We start from the raw sequence: 24,435 nt of genomic DNA, 5'->3' as shown, positions 1-24,435 counted from the left end.
ATGGTGATTGCAATAGCTGCTAACAGGAATTGGCCTCTGATGCATTTAGATGTAAAATCTGCATTTCTAAACGGTCCATTAGAAGAAGAAGTTTACGTGTCACAACCTCCTGGATTTGTGAAAAAGAATCAGGAAGGGATGGTGTACAGATTATACAAAGCTCTATATGGATTGAAACAAGCGCCCAGAGCTTGGAATCTGAAGATTGATTCATTTTTCAAGAAGCAAGGCTTTCAGAAATGTGAGATGGAGTACGGTGTCTATGTTCAGCATACTTCTGAAGGAAATATGACTCTGGTATGTTTATATGTTGATGATATACTGCTGACTGGAAGTTCTGAACAGGAGATAGCCAAGTTCAAGAAAGTTCTGATGAATGAATTCGAAATGACTGATCTAGGCAAAATGACATACTTTCTAGGGATGGAATTCAGATACTCTGAGAAAGGTATTATTTTGCATCAGCTCAAGTATGAATTAGAACTTCTGAAGAGATTTGATCTGAAGAATTGTAAGATTGCTGTCACACCTTCTGATACAAATCAGAAACTGGATTCTGACTCTGATGGAAAGGATGTGGACGCTACAACCTTCAAACAGTTGGTTGGTTCTCTGAGGTATTTGTGCAATACCAGACCTGATATTTGCTATTCAGTTGGGATGGTTAGTAGGTTCATGAGTAAACCTAAGTGGTCCCATTACCAAGCTGCTGTCAGGATTCTGAGGTATATCAAGGGAACTCTGAAGTATGGAGTATTATTTCCCTCTGGAAGAAAGGATGAGTCAGAACTTCTGAGTTATTCAGATTCTGATTGGTGTGGAGACAGAGTTGACAGAAGAAGTACGTCTGGGTACTTATTCAAATTTCTGGGAGGTCCCATTTCTTGGTGTTCCAAGAAGCAACCTGTTGTGGCGCTGTCAACTTGTGAAGCTGAATACATTGCAGGTGCTGTTACTGCATGCCAAGCTGTGTGGATTCTGAATCTATTGCAGGATCTGAAGATTAAAGTAAACAAACCTCTGAAGCTGATGATTGACAACAAGTCTGCAATCAATCTTGCCAGAAACCCAGTGTTGCATGGGAGAAGCAAGCACATTGAGACCAAGTATCACTTTCTGAGACATCAAGTTCAGAGGGGAGTGTTAGAAGTTGTACACTGTAGCACTCAGAAGCAGTTGGCAGATGTTCTGACGAAAGCTATCAAGACTGACCAATTTCTCAGATTAAGGGATGGAATTGGTGTTATAAGTTTTGATGGAATATGAATTAAGGGATGGTATTAGATTTTATTAGATTTAATTCATATTTAAATTGTATTATTTTCTTAGCCCCTAAGTTTGTTAGAGGGTATTTTAGTATTTTATCCTATTATAGTAACCCTAGTTTTAGCTTATAAATAGGGTGTCAATCATTGTAACTTTTAATCATGTTTGTAGCCGTCATTCTCTGAATAGAATATTCATCTTTCATTCTACCTTTGCACCAACACTAATCATCAATATTCATCTCATCATTTAAATTATTGGAAGCATAATAAAAGAATTACCTCTTAATTTTTTTCTTCGTATTTCGCTTCTTTTCGGTATAATTTCAAGACGCACCAGAGCAAATCTAGGCTCCGTTGATAAGCCTTGAGCTTTCACCATTTCCATAGCATTGTCATGAATGCTCTTGTGTGATTGATCTTGTTAATTGCATGTTGTAGAACCTTTAGATTATGCTACTGTTTTGAGGTTAATTTGATCACAAAAGTAGTTTAATTATTCAAGAAATTATCATTAAACTAGTATGAAAATGAACATAACATAGTTTTCTCTATAATCTAACAAGGATTTTCACTTAACGTGGCAATAAAATTGTAGTTAGTATAGTAATAACTTTGATTTAGGCATATAGTAAAATAGCTTTTTTACATAAGCACTTATTTCCAAAGAAAACCAAAGTGCAAGTAACATAGAAATTAGATTAACAAATACTCTTCAATTCCTAGCATAATCATTGACATAGAATTAACATATTTGACATAGGAATTAAACAAGTTCAAAACAGAAAATTAGCTCCATAAAAACAATAACTATTTTCCATAAGCACTTATTTGCATTTCAAAAAAATCAACTTTTCAAATGGTAATTAGCATGATAATTTCTAACATAATTTTAGCATTCAATTTGCATGATTCATATTGAGTTAGCACTAATAGATTGTTAGAATAATCCTTTTTTTCTACAATTTTCAAACATGACTTAACATAAAAAATAAAAAAAAATCTTGAATTCCAACATCTCCAATCCATCTTAAATAATCCCACGAACGTCACTGTGGTGACACCATTTTTTTGCACTCCCCTTGTCTGGAGAATTGGACCGATCCAGTTTGGTGAATCCGTCGGCCGGTTTGGTGTTCCTTTTTTTCTTTTATTTTTTTTATTTAGTGCAACTTTTCTTGTCTTTTAGTGCAACCCTTTTTTTCTTTTGTTTCTGCATCCTAGTATAACTTGAAGCCCATGTTTTCTCTACACCCCACATTCGACCTAAACCTCCATAATCACCTCTTAATTTATTTTTTCTTAATTATTGTCATATTGTTTTAGGTTATAATTAGGATAGAATTAGGGATTAATTAGATTGCTAATTGGGTTAGTTAGAATATTGTTTCAGGCGATTTAGAATTTTTAGATTTTTAGAATTAATGATTAATTAGAATATGTTTAGAGGTTAATTAGGGATTTAGTTTTTAAAAAATGACTAGGTTTTAGAATTCAATTAGAGTAATTAGAATTTTAGAACTTAATTAGGTTTTAGAAATAATTAGAATTAAAAAATTTAAGATTAGAATAATTAGAATTTTAATCTTGTTAGTTAAATTTTAGAGATTTAATTTAATGAATTTTTTGACCTTGATTTAAGTTTTAGAAATTAATTAGATTAATTAATTTTTAGAACTTGTTTAGGTTCTAGAAATTAATCAGATTGATTAATTTTTAGAACTTCATTTATGTTTTAGAAATTAATTAATTTAGTTAGTCCATTAGAAATTGATTAGATTTTAACTTCTAATTAGATTTGTTAAAATGATTAGAAACATTAGATTTTAATTGATTAATGATGATGGTAATTAGGTTTTAACTGATTAACCTTTAAACATATTGTACATAATTACCAATTAATCCATTCCCTTTGATTAAGCTGATCAAAAGAGATTTTGATTAACTAAATCCTTTGATTGTGTATAATTCCCCAGTCTATTCAAGTGATCAAAAGTTTCTTGATCACTTGGTAAGACTAGTTCCTGTAATATTGTGAATCTCAAGGCATCAAGTTCAGATTTGCAGTCAAAGCATCCTAGACAAATCAAGTAGTGGATTATGCAAAGCACATCAAAGGTGTTGCTTCAAGAGCTTGTCAATCAAGATTTAAATTATGTGACATGAGCCTTAAGAAATAAAGAAGGAATGAGAGTGGAGAATTCCATTAACTCATTATGAATATCTTTGGGTACGGGACAAATGACCTGGTTGTTCATCGTATTCACCTCTATTCATAGACTTTAGCATGATCTGAATCAAATGACTGTCAAGTCTTCCTTCACAAAGCAATAGTGCAACAAGCAGAAGCCTCTATCAGCAACTTATTAATCATGATTTAAGTTGCATGCCATGAGCCTTAAGTAACAAAGAATGATGAGAGTGGAGCATTCCTATCCTTATTTAGGGTATCCTTAGGTATGGTATGAATGACCTAGTTGCTCAAGGTATTCGCCTTTGTTCATAGATTTTAGTGCAATTCGAATCAAGTGATTGACAAGTCTTCATCATCATAAGGAGCAGGAAGGATTCTTCCTCAGCAACTTGAAATTTATGATGAGAATCACATGCCATAAGCCTTAAGTAGTAAAGAATGAATAAGAGTGGAGAATTCCATTAAATCATTCTGAATATCTTTGGGTACGGGACAAATGACCAAGTTGCTCATCGTATTCACCTTTACTCATAGACTTTAGTGTGGTTCATATCAAATAACTGCCAAGTCTTCTTCATATTTCATTATCATTACTCTTGCCTCATCATTTTCTTGAAGTCTTTGTGCGTTGTCAGACAAACTACAAAGCTCTGACTTTCTCATTGCACTGTGAGAATGCGTAGCCACGAGGATCCAGATTCTCCATGAGCTACTCTATTTATTGGTCCTTCGTTCTTCATTCTTCATTCTTCATTCATCAATTAGTACCATCCTTTCGAAATCAAATACCATTTCCTTTGGATTCTATGCACATCCTTTTAGGACGATTGCATCGTAGTCCACCTAGTGAACCAAGAGTTATTTGGCTTGATGTCAAACACTTAATTACTTTGTTTTTGGTCATTCCAATACAGTGATATGATGCCACAGTCCCCTCACATATTGGACTATGCCATCTATACTCTTTGGTTCAGAGTTTATTCCTTTTTGGTTTCAAATTGTTTATTCCCTACAATTATATACTTTTTCCTTGGACCAAGTATGATTTTCCCCCACATATTGGACTATGCCATCTATACTCTTTGGTTCAGAGTTTATTCCTTTTTGGTTCCAAATTGTTTATTCCCTACAATTATATACTTTTTCCTTGGACCAAGTATCATTTTCCTTTGGGTATCATACTTATCCTTTTAGGGCAATTTCAGTTCCTACCTTGTGAATCAAGAAATGTATTCCTTGATGATAGACACTTAATTCCTTTATTTTTGGTCATTCAGTTATAGTGGTATGATGCCTCAGGCCCCTCACATATTCGACTATGCCGCCTTTACTCTTGGGTTCAAAGTTTATTTGCCTTTATGGGTTCCCATGCTACCATTTCCTTTTAGTGCAAGTTATACTTTTCATTACTTCCAATCTCTTTTGTTTGTTTTCATAGTTCCCCGAACTACAAAGCTCTTACTTTTTCATTTCACAAGGAGAATACGTAGGCACGAGGATGAGAATCCTTGACGAGCATAATTATTCTTTCTTCTGCCTTAGGGCTCCCTTCATATCTTTCATGATTTTTCATCTATCTTCAATCACAAACCATTCACATCAATGACATACTTCCTTTCTTTGAAACCAAATACAATTTTATTTGGAATTTCATATACACCCTTTTAGGATGATTTATTCAGAGTCCACCTTTTTACCGAGAGATGTTTGCCTTGATGCCAAACACTTAATTCTTCTTATTTTAAGCAATACCACATAGTGGTTAATGTTCGGCCGTACCACATATCGGTTAATGCTACATTTACTCTATGATACAAATTTCATTCCCTTTATGGATTTCAATATACTCCTACCTTTGGTTCCAAATTACATCCTTCAGTCACTTCTACCAAATCCTTTAATTCTTTGACCTTGATTATTTCTCTATTCCTACCATTCATTTCCACTATTCACTATTCACTACATACACTTAAACATACTACCTTCATTCACTTCATGTGATATACCTATCTCTCTTTGAGCCAAATACACTATTTCTTTTAGCTCCATCTAGTGTCTGCTTTTGGGATCAAAAGTTGCTTGCCTTGATACCAAACACTTACTTCTCCTTGTTTTCGGTCGTACCATATAGTTGTTAAAGCTTCAGGCTACCCACATATTGGTCAGTGCCATTTTTCCTCTTGGGTTCAAAATTCATCCCAACATGGGTTCAAACCACATTATCCTTTGGTTCAAACCATATTTGTTATCTGATAACGCGAAAATGTATCGTATATTTGACTTAACATGCACTGCTTTTTACTTGATTTTCCATAGTATTACGCCGTATTTTATGTTTATTTCAGGTATTTATCGAATAAGAGATGTCTGAGCAAGCAAAGAGGAAAATAGCAAAAAGGAAAGAAAAAGAGAAGAAAATGGAGCAAAAATATGAATATTGGCGCCCACCACACTAGAAGAAGGTGGCGTCCGCCACAAGGATTTATGAAGTGGTGACGCCCACCATATTACATGAAGGTGGGACCCACCTTACATGAAGTGGAGCCGCCACGTGGACCAAATCAGAGTTGTGGCAGCCGCCACCAACCCGGTCTTCCTTGTTCTTCTCCCCACTTTTCGCCACGCCCGGTTTTTACTCTTTCAACCAACCGCTCCCCACTAGTAGATATTCAAGGCTACTTTTAAGGAGGAGTGGGGAGTATATATAGATATGTTAGTCTTCACGTACGGGGTGTATTTTTTTAGTCAGATTTTGTTATTAACATTTCTTAGGCAGATATTTACTTGTAAAGTAATAGATTCTCCACATTGGGGACTACTACGATTTTTGTTTTAAGCAACTGAATTTGATTGTAATGGTGTACCCGATTGCCAAAGCGTGTCGGCATTGTTTGAATTCAAGAATCAACATTCATTCCAAGTTTTCGGTTTATATTCCAGGTTTAATTTTAGTTGTCATTTTAATTGCTTATGCCTTATCGTATGCTTAATCATCTGAATATCATGTTTGTTCCTAGATCCGTATCCGGCTAAACCAATCGGTATCGGTCTGTAAAGACTGTCGAAACAACAATATTGGTAAATAATTGGTGTTGGCTTTTATAAAATATTATTTTTCCGGTTATAATTTCTTGTTCTAAATTCAAAAATGTTTTTTGTATGAGAGTACAAAGCAAACAAAGGTTACGGTCAATAAAAACGAGAGTTTGAGATTTTAACCGGATAGCTGAAACTAGAAATTAATCCTAAATACAACGAGAGTGCTTTAGGATTAATTAGACTTTATTTATTTCCAAAAATTACTTTTAATTCAAATGAGATAGCGAGAGCAAAGCATTCTGGTTTAAGAGTATGGTCAGAGTCAATAAAAACGAGAGTGTGAGACAAAGTCTTTTAAATAAATAATTTCTACTGAAGAATATTTTGATGTTTAAGATTACACCAACTATCTATCGAATCCTCGAAGTTTGTTGCGTTACATACCGATATCCCGCTATTAAATATTTTTATTAATATTCTATTTTCATTAGTAGTTATTTCTCTTTGTCCCTCAACTCCTAGAGAGATCCTCAGCCTTAGGTTTACATAGTAACATTAGATAACGGTAAGTTCGATTATTAGTCATTTGGGTTCGATAATCTTTAAAACTACACGATACGACTGTGAACTTGCAGTCACGAATCCTATAGACATATCAGTCAAATGCGATCAAGTTGTTGGCGCTGTTGCTGGGGACTAATTTAGTCGATATCGTAACTCCAGTGTTGCCCAGTATAGACTAAGACATTCTTTTCTCTATTACTATGTATCACCCAAATTTTCTCTATGATTATCACTCCCAGTATTTTGAGTAATCGCAAGATTCCTATAAATCCTACTTGGAAATATTAATGGAGGATTGCATTGCGACGTAAACTCACTCTAGGATAGAATCTATGATGGAATGCTTTGTGGCTACACAAACTCTTCAGAATGAAGAATTTAGAAAACAATGTCTCTATACAAATGAAACCCTTAGGCAAATGAACAATGTGGTCGAGTCCCTCGTCACTCACAACGAGGCATTGGAGACTCAAATCTCCCTGCTTGTACAGACACCTCTAGAACCATTCCTTGAGAAACATGCGGATGTTGTAACAATCACCAGTGAAAAATCTACCGAAAATCCTAAGGAGAGTGATAATAAGGAGGGTTCATGTGAGAAAAGAGTAGATATTGAGAAAGATCCACTGACACCACCCGAAAGGGAGGTTGTCGAAGAGGTAGAGAAGGAAGCACTATGTGTTGTTCCTCCTCCCTATAAATCACAATTCCACACCAATGCACATTTATTTGAGATCCTGAATAAGAAGAGAAAATTAGAAGATCGTGAAAATAGGGAAATCATTAATATTAAAAGGGGAAAGTTAGACTTTGAGGTGGTCGATGAAAAAATTGAACCCAAACCTGAAAAGCTAGCTCTCAGGATAGAGCCAGAACCACCACCACAAGTTCAGACGGATAAACTACCTCGCAGAAGAAAAAGAAGAAAAGGTGATGGATATGAGAGATGGCTTGATAAGTGGCCATGGAAATCGAGGATAATTAAAAGTTTGACAAAGGATTCATCCTCGAAAGAACCACCATGAGTACTTACACTCCTGATTTGTCGCGCTATCCACGTAAAACATAGCGAATATTTCCTGTTTTATTAATTTCATTTTTTATCTATCCATTTTTTCTTTCTTCTCTTTCATAAAGTCACTCGGTATTTTTCTTTATTATTAACCATTACTAACTTAGTGCTATTGTCTACTTAAATTCATCTAGCTACTGACTTTCACGATGCAACAAGTAGACTACATGGATATAGTTTTCAGAGGCAGAGGTCAAAGGAGACGCTTTGAGGCTCTAGCTCAGAGAGAGATGACACTAACCATATACCCCGATGGACGTACCATGAACAAGTTAGGTATAAGATATAGTGTTATGTTCCTACTCAACCAAATAGGCTGGGATACTTTTACTATCAAAAGAAGGTTTAGTTCTTACCGTAGGCTAACCTTAGAATTCCTAAGCTCCCTAGTTTACTTGCCAAGTCATGGTATCGGATTTAATAAAGGCCTTATCACCTTTAGGATATTTGACATTGAGTATCACTACAATCATAGAGAAATAGTTGAACTCCTAGGATGCCCGAATGACCCTGATACATTTACCATCACCCAGGAAGAACTGCTTACAGACCTTGAACTAAACTACTTTTGGGGTAGCATTACAGGAAACAACCATCCCGAGCAGGATCTCATGCATTCTGAGAACATCCATAACCCTGCAATCTGTTACTTCCATAAGATCCTAGCTCACACCCTATTTGGAAAAGAACAAAACATAACCTCTGTGTCCAAAGATGAGCTCTTCATAATGTATTGGGCATCACAGGCCCGTCCTGTTAATGCCGCTACATTTATGATAACCAACTTAGACCGTATGGCACAAGCTAATCATGGACCAATCCTAATAGGGGGCCTAGTAACAATGATCGCAAATGCTATTGGACTAAGATAACCACTTATCAGACTTAACCCTCTAGGTGGAATACGACCAATGAATATTCAATTCTATTTCAACATTAGTATCATTAGAAACCTGGGCCCGAATATGTTTGAATTTCTTATCAACAACCAAGTTGTACACCTGTTTACCCTGCCAGACCATAAGACGAGTGTACATATAGGAACAACTGGCTCTTTGATTTGGAAGGACCACCAGATGCACCACCCTCTCATCCAAAGACACCCCAAATTTATGACCATTATGATACATATCTCTCTGACTCTGAATCACGCGCCCCTGCTGTACCTGTTGTACCTCCAACCGATCATGTTGCTGCCATCGATGCTGTCCAGACCGACATCGCCAACCTGAGAGGTGAGCTGAGCACTTTACGCATGGACTTCCACAGCTTTATGGATGTAATGATAGAGAACTTGGATCACATTTACCAACACTTCTACTCGTTTTCTCCTCCTGCCAGCAGTCACCGTAATGGCTAATTTATATGAATATTACCAATTTACTGACATTGGTTTTTGATTTTATTTTCATGTTTGGAATTTTATTATTGTTTTTACACATTGGGAATTTTTAATTATTTCATTTTTATCTAGTAGACAAATTATATTATTCTTTCCTATCTTCCTCATTCTATTCTTTTTCGATTGTATGTTTTAATTTCATTCTACCATATCCTATTTAATACTTAATTCTCACTTCTATGTATCTTATTTTTCTTTCACCTAATATTACAATTACTATTAAGTTTCAGGTCAATTAAAATTCACATGCAAAAGTTGTGGTCAAAGAAAAAAAAATTGCAGGGTCAAAAAGGGAACACACAACACTGCATATGGCGCCTGTCACACACAGGATGTGGTGCCCATGTGCATACTGTGGCACTCACCACACCCTCTTAGTGGTGCCCGCCACACACACACACAGTGGCGCCAGCCACTTCATTAATCCTCACGCTCACGCTACTGTGCTACTGTGCCATCAATTCCTTAATTGCCTTGTCCCTTACATGCTAGACAATATATTAAAGCTTCTTCAACGACTTTCAAATTCTTTGACCGAGGAATTGAACACCATTCCATGAAACTTATTTCATTAATTAATTTCCAACCACCATCATCCCTATATAAACCTCCAATACAGCCTCACAAAAACACACCTCTCGTAAACATAATTCTCCTCTTTCTTGCTACATTCTTACTACACGAGTAGTGCGAATTTCAGTCATGGCACAAATGAGAGAATACGGAGTATTGTTCAGAAACAGCAAACCAGGTGAATTTCAGGAAGAAATTTACACGGATCTAAGCGCAAGAGAAATTGAATCAACAAGGTACTCGATGAACCCTGCTTAATAGCCTTAGGAATTCTCGATAGTGTTAATCATATGCTAAATACTTTAAGTTTAAATTATTTCCTATCTTTTAAAGACCCGGTATATTCCCAATTAACATTAGAATTCCTTAGTTCGCTTATTTTTAGTCCCACACCCAACACAAACTGTTCTAGTGGGGTTGTCTAGTTTCACTTGTTCAATATAGAGTATGCTTTTACCTTTTCCCAACTAGCAGACCTGCTACAATTTCTCCATGGGAATGACGTAGTAAGTGAGGTCCCGGATACTGAAGGTTGGCAGCACCCTTTCAACCATTTTAGAGGGTAATAACAGGTACAGTAACACACAGTTTTGAGGGAAACAGAGCCACTTTAATTCACAATCTGGCTATTCGTTATTTCCACCAAATATTGGCATGCATCATTTTTGGCCGATCCAACTCTAACGAGGTGAACGAAAAAGAACTCTTTTATCTGTTCGCCACTTTTGTGCCACAAAAGGTAAATACTGTCCCTTTCATGTTCTCTCACATGCAGGCCATTGTCAACGCGAGAAGAGGGCCAATTATTTTCGGAGGTTTAATAACCTCAATAGCCTGAGTCGTGGGACTCGAAGATAAATTCTCCCGGCTAGCACCGCTCATGCCTCGTACCATTGACATTGACATGACAAGGAGCATGAAATTAGTAAAACGAAGGACAAACGGTAAATTTCACCTAATGGTTGCCAATATTGTCTTTCAAGATTTCATCCTCCCAAACCCAATTCGCACAGATGTACGCAACCCGGAAAATTATTGCTATATTCATGATTCGGTACCTAACCAAGTCCCCACGCACACTCCTGAGAATGTAGCTGCTGGCGGGGACATCGATTAGGATTATGTTCAAGAGCAAGCTGCTCCATCTACTAACACACACCCACATATCACACATATATCTTCTAAAAATGTTGTAGGTACATCATCCAGTCAAAGACCTAGAAGAAGAAATGTGGCACCTGCCACTCTTGATGACATCTATGCTGAATTGTTGTGGCGTAGCGAATTAGACGCTCAGCACAACCAACATATCCAAAACATGAAAGCTCAACAAATAGAAATGATGCAAATCCTTCGTCAGATGTAGCATGACCAGCATGACTACACTTTCAGGACTGAACAAAACATGTCTGGTTTGATCGATGAAATGGCAGCATTGACAGTGTGTGTGGAAGATCTATAAGAGTATGCCTCTTATGTGGGTACGCCACCTCACCAGCCTGGAAATGGTGGACATGGACGAACACGTGGAAGAAGGAACCAGTAGCAGGCTACCCATGTTCTACCTTTCTTTCCTATCTTATGTCGTTGCATTGGGGACAATGCTCGGTTTAAGTATGGGGGAGGAAAATGACCTCTTTTATTTATTTCTTTCTAGGTAGATTTAAGTTATTGTTATTTCCTTTTGTTATTTTCTTTGTTAAATTATTAAGTGTTAGTTGAGTCCAAATATCATTGCATTGTCGAGTCTTTTTGCATGGTTTTCGTTGTTTACTGATTCTCCCATTTGCTTAAGCCATACCAAATATTTACAAAAATCTTGACTTAGAAACACAATACATCTTTTGAAAATTCTAAACTATAAATAAAACTTAGGTTGAATTGTAGAGATTTGGAAAAACTTTACAAGATCGGTATCGCTTTAACACCTTAAATCTCCCAAGTATAAGATCGATTTGAATACTTGTCATGTCGTAGCCTTAAATTCCATCCTTTAATATTTCTTAAGTAGTTTATCTAGCAGTCAACACCATCCTAAGCATACAATACGTAAGAAGTCAATGCAAATAAGTGTATGATCTCAGGCTTAAAAGAGAAAAAGATTGACAAAAATTTATGAAAAATGTTGTTCCTTCTAAGTTAGGTGACCCTCACCCAATCGTTTAACCCAACGGAATAACCATCTTTATCTGCTATTTGAGCCAAAGTGCGAGAAAAGAAAGAAAGAAATAATGATGAGATCATAGCCACTAACAGATTTCCTTGCTATGAATGTGAAAGGATAACAGGCTTAATGTGATTGCGCCAGAATGAAAAAAAAAAGGATAAAAAGAAGGATTAGTAAGGTAGGCTTAGGCATGATGACATGATTTGGATTGGTTTGTATAGGAGGGAGACTTATGGTTGCACGATTGCGACTATGTGTTCCAACTATACCCTTAGTGTGGGAGTTAGTACCTGTTAATGCAATTTCTGACCAAAGTAGAGTTTATAGGCTACAATGAGTATCCGAATACAACTGTGTTTTTCACGAGTCTTGATACCGTATGCTACAAAATTTTACAAAACTCTTTTATTCATATACGCAACATTTACTTGAGGACAAGCAAATGTTTAAGTATGAGGGAGTTTGATAACGCGAAAACATATCGTATATTTGACTTAACATGCGCTGGTTTTTACTTGATTTTCTATAGTATTACGCCGTATTTTATGTTTATTTCAGGTATTTATCGAATAAGAGATGTTTAAGAAAGCAAAGAGGAAAATAGCAAAAAGGAAAAAAAAGAGAAGAAAATGGAGCAAAAATATGAATAGTGGCGCCCACCACACTAGAAGAAGGTGGCGCCTACCACTTGGAATAGTGGCGCCTCCCACAAGGCTTTATGAAATTGTGGCGCCCACCACATTACATGAAGGTGGAGCCCACCTCACATGAAGTGACGCCAGCCACGTGGACCAAATTAGGATTGTGGCAGCCGCCACCAACCCGGTATTCCTTGCTCTTCTCCCCACTTTTCACCACGCCCGGTTTTTACTCTTTCAACCAACCACTCCTCATTAGTAGATATTCAAGGCTACTTTTAAGGAGGAGTGGAGAGTATATATAGAGGTGTTAGTCTTCCCAGACGCGGTGCATTTTTTTAGTCGGATTTTGTTGTTAGCATTTTTTAGGCAGATACTTACCTATAAAGTAATAGATTCTCCACATCGGGGACTATTACGATTTTTGTTTTAAGCAACTGAATTTGATTGTAACGGTGTACCCGATTGCCAAAGCGTGCCAGCATTTTTTGAATTCAAGAATCAGCATTCATTCCAACTTTTCGATTTATATTCCAGGTTTTATTTTAATTTCCATTTTAATTGCTTATGCCTTATCGTATACTTAAGTATCTGAATATCATGTTTGTTCTCGGATCCATGTCCAACTAAACCAATCGGTATCAGTATCTAAAGACCGTTGAAACGACGGGATTCGTAAATAATTAGTGTTGGCTTTTATAAAATATTATTTTTCCGGTTATAATTTCTTGTTCTGAATTCGAAACTGTTTTTCGTATGAGAGTACAAAGAAAACAAAGGTTACGGTAAATAAAAACGAGAGTTTGAGATTTTAACTGGATAGCTGAAACAAGGCATTAATCCTAAATACTGCGAGAGTGCTTTAGGATTAATTAGACTTTATTTATTTCCAAAAATTACTTTTAATTCAAATGAGACAGCAAGAGCAAAGCATTCTAGTTTAAGAGTATGGTCAGAGTCAATAAAAACGAGAGCGTGAGACAAAGTCTTTTAAATAAATAATTTCTACTGAAGAATATTTTGATGTTTACGATTACACCAACTATCTATCGAATCCTCGAAGTTTGATACGTTACATACCGATATCCCGCTATAAAATATTTTTATTAATAATCTGTTTTAATTAGTAGTTATTTCTCTTCGTCCCTCAACTCCTAGAGAGATCCTCGGCCTTAGATTTACATAATAACATTAGATAATGGTAAGTTATATTATCAGTCTTTTGGGTTCGATAATCTTTACAACTACACGATACGACTTAGTACATACACATGATAGACTCGTGGGTAGTCGTGTTCACATGTTGTTCGCGTGTTGGGTTGTCATGAGAACCACACCCAGACTAGATTCACTTGAAAGTACTTCTGTCCTACGAGAATTTGCCACGACATGGTATTTTCATTTTGGATCGATTACTCTGGGAACCTTATAGGAACTAACTTTTGAAGACTATAATCTACCTGTGAGGGGGATATGGGTTTTTCTACAGGAAACCATAGACTCTACATACCTTTATTCTCATGGATACGTCGGACCTTTGATCTTGCATCAGGAAGTATACGCAGATTATCTGGATTAGTTTACGCTGTTAAAATACATTATTGCATATTATTCTTACATTGTCGTACATATGCTGGAATTTTGAAACTGAGCCATTATGCTATCAATGCTTTGAATCTATGGATGTTGCATAATCATTTGCATTCCATCCCTAACATATGCATCCATTCATTTGTCAACCAGAAAAAAAACTCACCATGTCATTTCCTTCATCATAAAGTCAACGATTCATCGATACCAATCATCAAAGAATCACGGAAAAGGGTAAGAGCATTGTGTGCAAGAGGGATTTGAATCACGATCAAGACATGGATGACATGGTCTTGGGGATACTCTTGGATAGCATGACAACAAACTTCCCAAATCATGTTGCAATTGATGAACGAACTAGGGAAAATCTGAAGAAGGGTAACATACAGAAGGTGGCTGGCTGCATGCATTCTGCCGCTCCCTCCTCAAGCACAACGTCTCCTAACACATCAAAGGCCTGCTTAAAGCTATCTGAAATTGAAGCAGAAGCAAATCAGTAAGGAGAACAACGATCAGGAAAGGAGGCTTCCTCACAATGATCTGGTTCCTATGTCTTATGCATATATGTTACCTATACTGATTAATATTGGGGAAATTTTGCCCAAACAGATCGAGCATACTAAGTTTCTCTACCATCGTAAGCATGATCCCAATGTCATATGCATATATCATGCCAGACACGTAGGGTATTCTATAAAGAATTGTTACCTTTTAAAGGTCAAACTTCAAGAGCTTATCGATCAGAAGTTGCTATACTTCATGCTTGTGACTACTGAGGTGCCTATTGAGAAGGAGTTTGAATATAAGGGTCCTCCAATTCATGTGCAAGTTCCTATTTCTATGGTACAACCTGTTGTGCAGTATTATAATCAAGAATATCATCATGGAATTCCTTTGGCCTATCCTAGGGCATCATCTTCCATTATTGTTGCACCTCAGTATGCTTATACTCGGGCACCCTACGTCCCATTTAGGGTTCAGTATGGCCAGACTTCTAATCAGATAGTTAACCCTGACTTAATGCATTTTGCTCAAATGTTCCTACCAATAGCTGGTCCTCATATTCCTCCTCAGTTACAAGTACCTTTTATGTCCATGCCATACTACTCATTCCCACATAGTGTTACATCCCAATATCAACAGCCTCCTCAGGCTAAATTTCTGAAAAGTCAACAAGATGTTCCACATAACCACCAAAAGCAGGGGCAGAACAAACGTAACAACAGGAAACATACTCAGCATGATCAAATCCCTATGACATATGCTCAATTCCTACGCTACCTTGTCCATCAAGGACTCATTATGCCAAAAGGATTAGCACTTGCTGCTTTCCCCTACCATCACAGGCATAACCCTAATGTGTCTTGCGCGTTCCACGCCGAATACATAGGGCATTCCATGACGGATTGTCTGGTTTTCAAGATCATGGTACAAGAGCTTATTGATCATAAGATTTTGTCCTTCTATAGGGAAGGGCCCAATATGATGACTGAGGGTGGTGAGTGCAGTCATTGACGAAGAATGCTCAGAATTGGGGTTGCATATGATGAATATCAAGATTAATCATGTCAACAATGTCTTTTTTTTCAATCATGTCTCATTTATAATTTTTTTCTTGTTTGTTATTTGTTGTTCATTTGTAAAACTTGTCTGGTTTTCAGATGATGATAATAATGAAATAAACATCTGTGTTTTGATTAAATCCATTTGTGTTCACTCATATTTTATTTATCAATATCAAAAAATTTCTCAAGTTAAAATCAAAAGAGAATGATCCAATAAAAATGCGTAAGATAATTATTTGTATGCTTTTGAATAACATTGTGCTGATGATGTAAGGCATTATTTCAAATCCCTAAACACCTGAGATATACGGAAGATAATCCCTAGTCACCCCTTTGGGCCTTGAAGTATGAGTTTGTTTCTTTACATGCATAAAACCCTCAATTTTAACCAGGGGTAGAGTAGTCTTCAATTAGCTTGACCTTGCGTTCAAATTTTAAAAAGGAGAGTATCCTATCAAAGGATCAATCATACCATATCCCTCTCAAGAGGATCAAATCACAAATTTGCAATGGTTATCCCTTACCAACAAAAGGAGTGAGACAGACACGACCCTTGCAACAAATCAAGTAAGAAAATGTCACAAGATTTGCTCTAATACAAAAAAAAAGAGAAATGAGAAAAATCAAAAGCAAAAAGAAGAGTCTGCTAAGTCAAAAGCTTGAAAATAAGTGACTTAGGAAAAAGATAGGGCATCCCGATGGACTGTAAAACCTAAAGGATCAAAACAGGAAAAATAAGGGAAAACCAAAGTAACACAAAAGAACAAGAGGATAAATAACAAATTCCTCAGTAAGATCAAATATGTGTGGCTACAAACAAAATCAAAAGGTGAGTGATTGTCACTCCAAACTCGCATGGGTTCCTTAACCATCATTGATATCATTCAAAATCCTTTTCTGAAAGATGGACGCTTGTTCCAAGCTAATTGGATGTAGGATTGGAGAACTTCACAGAGAACGGGTGGGTTGGAATAGGTTTTGAGCCTTATATCCTTTCTTTTCGAAACCATGAACCAGACCATGCTACAACCCTCAAAAGACCTAATTGAAGTAGGGTTTATTTCGAAAGCATACTATGGTAAGATCGCGTCAAAGCTGACTCCTAAATATTTGCTTGTCATTTGTATTGATACTGATATGACATCTTAACTAGTGATTAATTCACTATATGTCATAATCTTAGTGAACATATTTGAATTTCAAAACTTGCATGGGCATGGCAATACAACTATCATTTTTAAAAGAAACATTTTTACTTACGAACAGGAACTTAACAACAAGAAAGCTTACACAATGAGAAGGATGAACATTTCTTTGATCTTTGAAGTACAGATCTATTCAGGATTCAGTCATTCTAGGGAAATCACGTAGAGATCGACAAATCTCTCTGAATCAGCCAAACAGAGGCAAGTTACTTCAAGGCTCATATTTGGGTTGGCCACCTCAAAAGCACGAGAAGTCAATCACTCCCAGAATGGTTAATCAAGAGGATACAGTTCCAAGACGTTGGGGCAAGACGGTTTGAGATCTTCAGATGTCGAGATTGCTTCATAATTTGTAATTGGGGAAATATATGTAGATACCCAATGTACTGGACAGAGGTAGGCTACGAAAGTACAATCTCTCTCAATGTTTCAAAATTCCCATTGCCTGCAACATGAGCATCTGGTTTAACCATTACGCAAATAATTATCATGCATAAATCACGTCATTTCACTCATGCATATCATTCATATAGCATAAAATGAAGTCTTGCAAACGAGAAAAGCCAAAAAGTCCAGTTCTTAATTGGCATGTCAAAAATCTAGTTCTTATTGGCACTCCTAAAGCCCAATCTTTTCTTTCAAAATCATAAAACTCCCGTTACATTACATCCATTATCAACAGGATTTTCGAATACTTTGGTATTTAATCCTCTTCTACCTTTAATAACCAAAAAACTTTCGTAATTCGCGCATGGTAGGCTACGAAAGTACAATCTCTCTCCATGTTTCTGATCAAGCCCATAAATGTGACAACAACTGAAGTAGGTATCAGAAAATCGTGTATGTATGACCCTTATCCTAGCCCAAAATTCCAATTGCCTGCAACATTAGCATTTGGTGTAACCATTACGCAAATAATTATCATGCATAAATCACGCCATTTCACTCATACATATCATTCATATAGCATAACATGAAGTCTTGCAAACGAGAAAAGCCAAAAGTCCAGTTTTTAATTGGCATGTCAAAAATCTAGTCTTATTAGCACTCCCAAAGCCCAATCTTTGCTTTCAAAATCATGAAACTCTCGTTATATTACATCCATTGTCAATAGGAAAATTTTCAAATACTTTGGTATTTAATCCTCTTCTACCTTGAATAACCAAAAAGCTTTCGCAATTTGCGCATTCAGTTCTAAGATTATTAAATAGGGGTAGCTGTCATACCCCAAAAATTTCCCTACCTTTTTTTCTAGCTTACAACTTTATTCGTATCATTCAACATGCATGTGTAGGTTTCATTCATTTTATCATTCTATCTTTATTTGCAACAATTGGGACTTAAGCTCTTTAATGACGGTGTTTTGCTTAGAAGATTGCTTAAACTGAAGGAAAATGGCAAAATTAGAAATTCACATAATATTTCATTTATTCATGATACATGGCTTATTCTTTGAGACATAAGTGAAAATAAGGGATTATAAGGAAAAAAATACATCATTTTCGTATGGTTGACTTTTTGGTCAACTATTGACTTTTGGTCCACTGTTGACTTTTGGTTAACTATTGACTTTTGATCAACTTTTGACCATTGACTCAATTTTGACTCCTAAATATTCTTATACTTATGCCACTTTCATTTGATTAGGAGAATTCATAATTTTCATAAAAAATTCCTTCAAATCACCAAAGAAATGGCCAAGGGATTTATCATAGGTCAAACAAGGTCAAAGGACCATTGACTAATTTTGTTGACATTTTTTTAAAGTCAAAAGTATTTAAAAATCAATTAAAATAAGTCAAAAAAATCACTAAAAAAATCAAACTCAATCCAAAAATTATTTTTATTCAAAAATGGGAAGAGGAAATTATTTGTGAAATTTTGGTGGTGGTCCCATAATTTTTGGATTAAAAATGAAATTATAGTGAATTTGGTAAGAAAATGATATTTAATAAATCAATTTGAAAAATAAAACAAATCAGAAAAAATAAGGGCCATCAGATCTCCCTCATTAATTGAGGTGCCATATCTGATGGCCACGCGCGTGCATTCCACCAAGTCCATAGTCAACGCGTCCACACAATTGATATTTAAAAGGGACGAACCATATTAGAACATAGCCTGAAGATCTGAGTGTGGGGGATGAACCAGCACACCAGCGGAGCCCTAACTCCGGTCATCTTCTCAGGCTAGCTCACTGGACCGGTCAGATTAAAAATGTCCCAAAAATGGATGATTTGTATACCAAATTGAAGAAAAAAATGCAAGGAATCCAAATATCACCTCCAAATCTTCCAACTCTCACTCTATAATTAGAAATGTGGAGTTGAAAATTGAGGTGTCTAAACTGAATTGCTTTGATTCAACCTCAAAGCAACTCAGGATCAATGCCTACATTGGTAGGACTTTATTCATCTACAAATTGAGCTAAGATCTTAAGAAATAAGAGAGAATTGAAGAATTGAAAATTGAAGAAATTCACCTCCGGGTAGCAGCTTTAGAGATAATTTCTTAATGCAAATCCATTTGGTTCTTCTTCCTCTTGCTTGCAGGAGTTGAATGAAGTGAAAATGGTTGTGAATCCTTGGAGTTCTTGTTCACAAACAGAAGTTGAACAAAAGCTCAATTTCAAATAAATCCTCAAGGTATTCTGTAGAGTGAGGCTATGGGATCGATTGGCACAACTTGGGCCAAGGTTCTCGTTCCATCTGAGGCAATGCACTTCATTATATAGGCAAAGGAATTAATTTCTACACCATTAAAAATTTGAACCAAAAATAGTGAATCCATGTGCATGGGTGCATGGGCATGATTTCAGGCTCAAATGATCATTACAATCCACTCAAAATTATGCAAAAATGCTACTGAATTCATAACATGAAGCCATGCAAGGTTGTGTATCAATTGAGTTCAAAAGTTGCTAAATCAAGCTATGAAAAGAATCTATGCACAAGTCCCTCAATTTTGTCCAAATGGAGTGATCTTAGACTCTTTGGAAAGCTACCATCACGGGGAACAATTTTTATGTTGGGACTTTTTCCATTTGAAGCTTGGAACATGGTGAACTCTGACCTTGAAGTTGGAAGAATCAAATATACTTAGAAATTTTCTAAGTTAAAAGACAAATGAACCCGTTTTCCACCTTGAATAACTTCTGATATGAGCTTCAAATGACTTTGATTCCTTCTACAAAGTTGTATCACTTTCAATTATATTCAAAGTGATCACAAATTTGACACCATTTTGAGCTATCATGATAGAGTTATGGATTTTAGAAGTTGAGGAAAATTGTTTGTTCAATGATGAAGACCAAAATGGACCTATAATGTTTCCTCATGGAACATGCCTTTGCAAGTTGAATTTGGTCTTTATTAAAGAAGAAAAGTTGAATAAGACATCTTGAAAGAGATCATGAAACTTAGATAATATTAATATCATAAAAATTGAGGAAGTTATGGTTCTTGGAAGTTGACCTCCTATCTAGGGCACAGATAAAATGACCTATAATCTTTCACCATAAAAAATAACTTTCCAAGCAAAATTAGCACTCGATGCCAACATGAAAGTTGTTTGGAATGTCATAAAGAGTAAATTTTCTCTTATAATAATTTTCATATGACAAAAATTGTAGGAGATAGGGTCTAGCGAACCCTAGATTTGACTAGTTAACTTTTCTAGTCAACCTCCTTGAACCAACTTGTAAACTTGAAGTTCCTTTGCTATGAGAGGCTCATGGAGGATCATAAATCCTTATTATGATGTAAAATGAATTATACAATGATATCTTTGACCAAATGTTGAAGAAACTTGTTGAGGAAGGCACACAAGATACCCAAATGAATTAGGGCTTCCTTGATAAACAACCTTCAAACTCTTGATGAATTCTTGATCAAACTGAAAAATAAAGAACATGGGGATCCATATACGATGCTTAGAACCATTATGGATCCTTTATTTATTGATCTCTTGCATTGAGGTTCTCAAACCCTAATTGTGAGCTTGATGAGGCACAGGTGGACACACACACTACCTACAAAAAAAAACAAAGCTACATTAGACATATTTTTGTATTTTTGTTAGTTAAACAAAGAAAATAAAGTATGATACAATCACAAATTCTTGGTGATCTCTCCCAATGCAAACCCAATGGATGATAGGTGAGGAGGATACCAAGGTGTGATCTCAATGCCAATGCAAAGCTATGAGATGACATAAGGGATCTTAGGGGTCAAATTTGGGGTCTTACGGAGCCATTAGGCAAGGCTTGTGATCAAGTCTCTAAGGTTGGACATCTGTTGTGCCTCTCAGGCATGATTCTTGAATCTTGTCCCACCCAAGGAGACAGTAAGTCCCTCAGGAGAAATTTTAGTTAGCCTAGAGAATGTAAGTCTTTCAGACAATATTGTATATAGCTCTTTAGACAAGGCTTTTCACTTATTTGGTCGGGACTTCCACTCGAGGCCTTAGGAAAGACTTTTGATCAAGTCTCTCGAGTTGGATACATATCACGCCTCTCAAGCGTGATTATTGAGTCTTGTCCTTCATGAGGAGACACTATGTCCCACAGGAGAGAGTTTAGTTAGCCTGGAGAATCTAAGTCTTTTAGGTAGTATTATATATAGCCTGATTGATGAGACTATAAGTCGCTCGAGTGAGGCGTTTGACCTTCTTGGGAGAGATTTCAATCGAACCCTCATGCAAAAGGCTTGTAATCAAGTCTCTCAAGTTAGATCTTTGTCGCGCCTTCAGGCGTGATTATTGAGTCTTGTCCTGCCCGAGGAGACACTAAGTCCCTCAGGGAGAGTTTAGTTAGCCTAGAGAATTTAAGTTTTTCATACATTATTGTATACAACCTGGTTGATGAGATTATAAGTCCCTCAGGTGAGGCATTTGACCTACTTGGGCGGGATTTCCATCGACCCCTCAGGAAAAAGACTTGTGGTCATTTCTCTAAAGATGGATATCTGTTACGCCTCTCAAGTGTGATTCTTGAGTCTTATCCCTTCTGAGGAGACACTAAGTCCTTCAACTGAGAGTTTAGTTAGCTTGGAGGATCTAAGTATTTCAGGACGTATTGTATATAGCCCGGTGGATGAGGCAATAAGTCCATCAAGAGAGGTGTTTGACCTACTTGGACGGGAGTTCTATCAACCCCTTAGGAAAAAGACTTGTGATGAAGTCTCTCAAGTTGTATATTGGTAATGCATATCAAACATGATTCTTGATTCTTGTCTCACCCGAGGAGACATTAAGTCCCTAAAAGAGTTAAGTTAGCTTGGAGTATCTAAGTCTTTCTAGAATTATTGTATATAGCCCGACTGATGAGACTGTAAGTTCCTCAGGAAAGGATCTATATGGCTTATTTGTATTTCCATATTGGCCGACAAATATCTTCCCCATGTGAGCATAACAAGTGTTGCCTCGAGGCTCGACAAGGATCTTCACCATGAATTCCAGTGTAAGAAGTGTATCCTCGAGGGGCGGAAAGGATCTTTCTCAAGAAGTCCAACATAAGAAGTGTTTCCTAGAAGGGTGACAAGGATCTTCACCATGAATTCTAGCATAAGGAATGTTGCCTCAAAGGGCGGAAAGGATCTTCATCATAAAGTCCAATATAAGAAATGTTGCCCTGAGGGATGGCAAGGATTTTCACCATGAAGTCTAGCATAAAAAATAGTTAGAAGAAAACATCCTTGTTAGAATTACAAGAATAATTAATAGATATAATATTTATTAGAGAATTACAAGTAATTTAACTGTAATAATATCTAAGATAGAGATCATACCAGGTTTTTGGTAACAGCGTGCCTTCCAGTTCCTATAGCTTATATGCTCTGTGAGGAAGTTTCTGAAATATGTGGTATGGTCCCTCCCAATTAGGTTATAGTTTTCCTTGCTAGGCGAGCATAACCATCTCTTTTAAAACCAGATCACCCAATTGAATTTCTCTTATCTTGACTATGGAGTTGTACCTTTTGGCAGCTCTGTATTTATTAGCAAACTCTTGGACTTGGGAGGCCTTCTTTAACACGTCGATCAGGTTTTCCACACACTTCAATCCTATCTCATTTTCCTCTTCATTGATCTAGGATCACAGCCATGAGTGCGTGTCAATATCCACCGGTAGCATGTTGTCTACTCAATAGACCATGGAAAACAGGGTTTTCTTGGTGGTGCAATGCAGAGAGGTGTGATATTACCATAATATCTCGGGGAGTAGTTCCATCCAAAGCCTTTGGCATGGTCAAGTTTATTTTTGAGTCCCTTCAAAATTACTTTCTTGGCTGACTCGGCTTGATTGTTGGCTTAAGGGTGTAGAATAGACACAAATTTTGTTTGTACTCCCAAGTCTTGGTTGACTCGGCTTGACTATTGGAGAACTATGTCATATTTTTGGAGACAATTGGTCTAAGAAGTTTGTATCTACACATAATCTTCTTCTAATAAAAATGGCGCACTCTTTCCGCCATAATTTTTACGAAAGCCTTCGCTTCTATCCAATTAGTAAAGTAATTTACCCCTACTATCAGGAAGTTTTCTTGGCCTGACGCCAAAGGGAACAAGCCTAGAATGTCCATGCCCCATTGATAGAAAGACCAAAGTGAGGTCATCAACTATAGAACTTTTGTTGGGGTGTGGTGAAAGTCAACATGTCTCTTACATTGATCACATTTCTTGACAAAGGCGATGTTATCTTCCATTAGGGTGGGTCAATAATATGTAATCCTTAATAGTTTTGTATGAGAGGGCTTTTCTTCCAATGTCGTTGTTGTAGGCGTTGATGCGGCCGCAAGTACACGGTTTATCGGTTTTAGTATAAAAGATGTTGAATTCCACAAAGAAAATAATTAGCAATGAATCAAACTTTATTAATACGCTAAGTAAGGGACCGAAACTTCGAATTCAAATTACCAAATATGGTCACACGAGTTTGTAATTAATTGTTGTAATGAGAAAACTAGTTTGTAGAAATTGTTCAACTAGTAGCAACACCCGCTTTTGTGTGTCCTTTATCGAATTTCTAAATAAATTAAAAGCGGCTTTGGAAGTTAAGTAATCCTATTAAATATCTTCTTTATAAAAAGATGAAAATAATTTCTAAATTATTTTCAAGATGCTTTCACTATCTTTAAACTAACGGTTTATAATTTTATAGAAAAT

The sequence above is a fragment of the Lathyrus oleraceus genome, chromosome 5 (genome assembly GCF_024323335.1).
Source record: "Lathyrus oleraceus cultivar Zhongwan6 chromosome 5, CAAS_Psat_ZW6_1.0, whole genome shotgun sequence".
Classification (NCBI taxonomy): Eukaryota; Viridiplantae; Streptophyta; class Magnoliopsida; order Fabales; family Fabaceae; genus Lathyrus; species Lathyrus oleraceus.
This window is presented reverse-complemented; position numbering follows the sequence as displayed.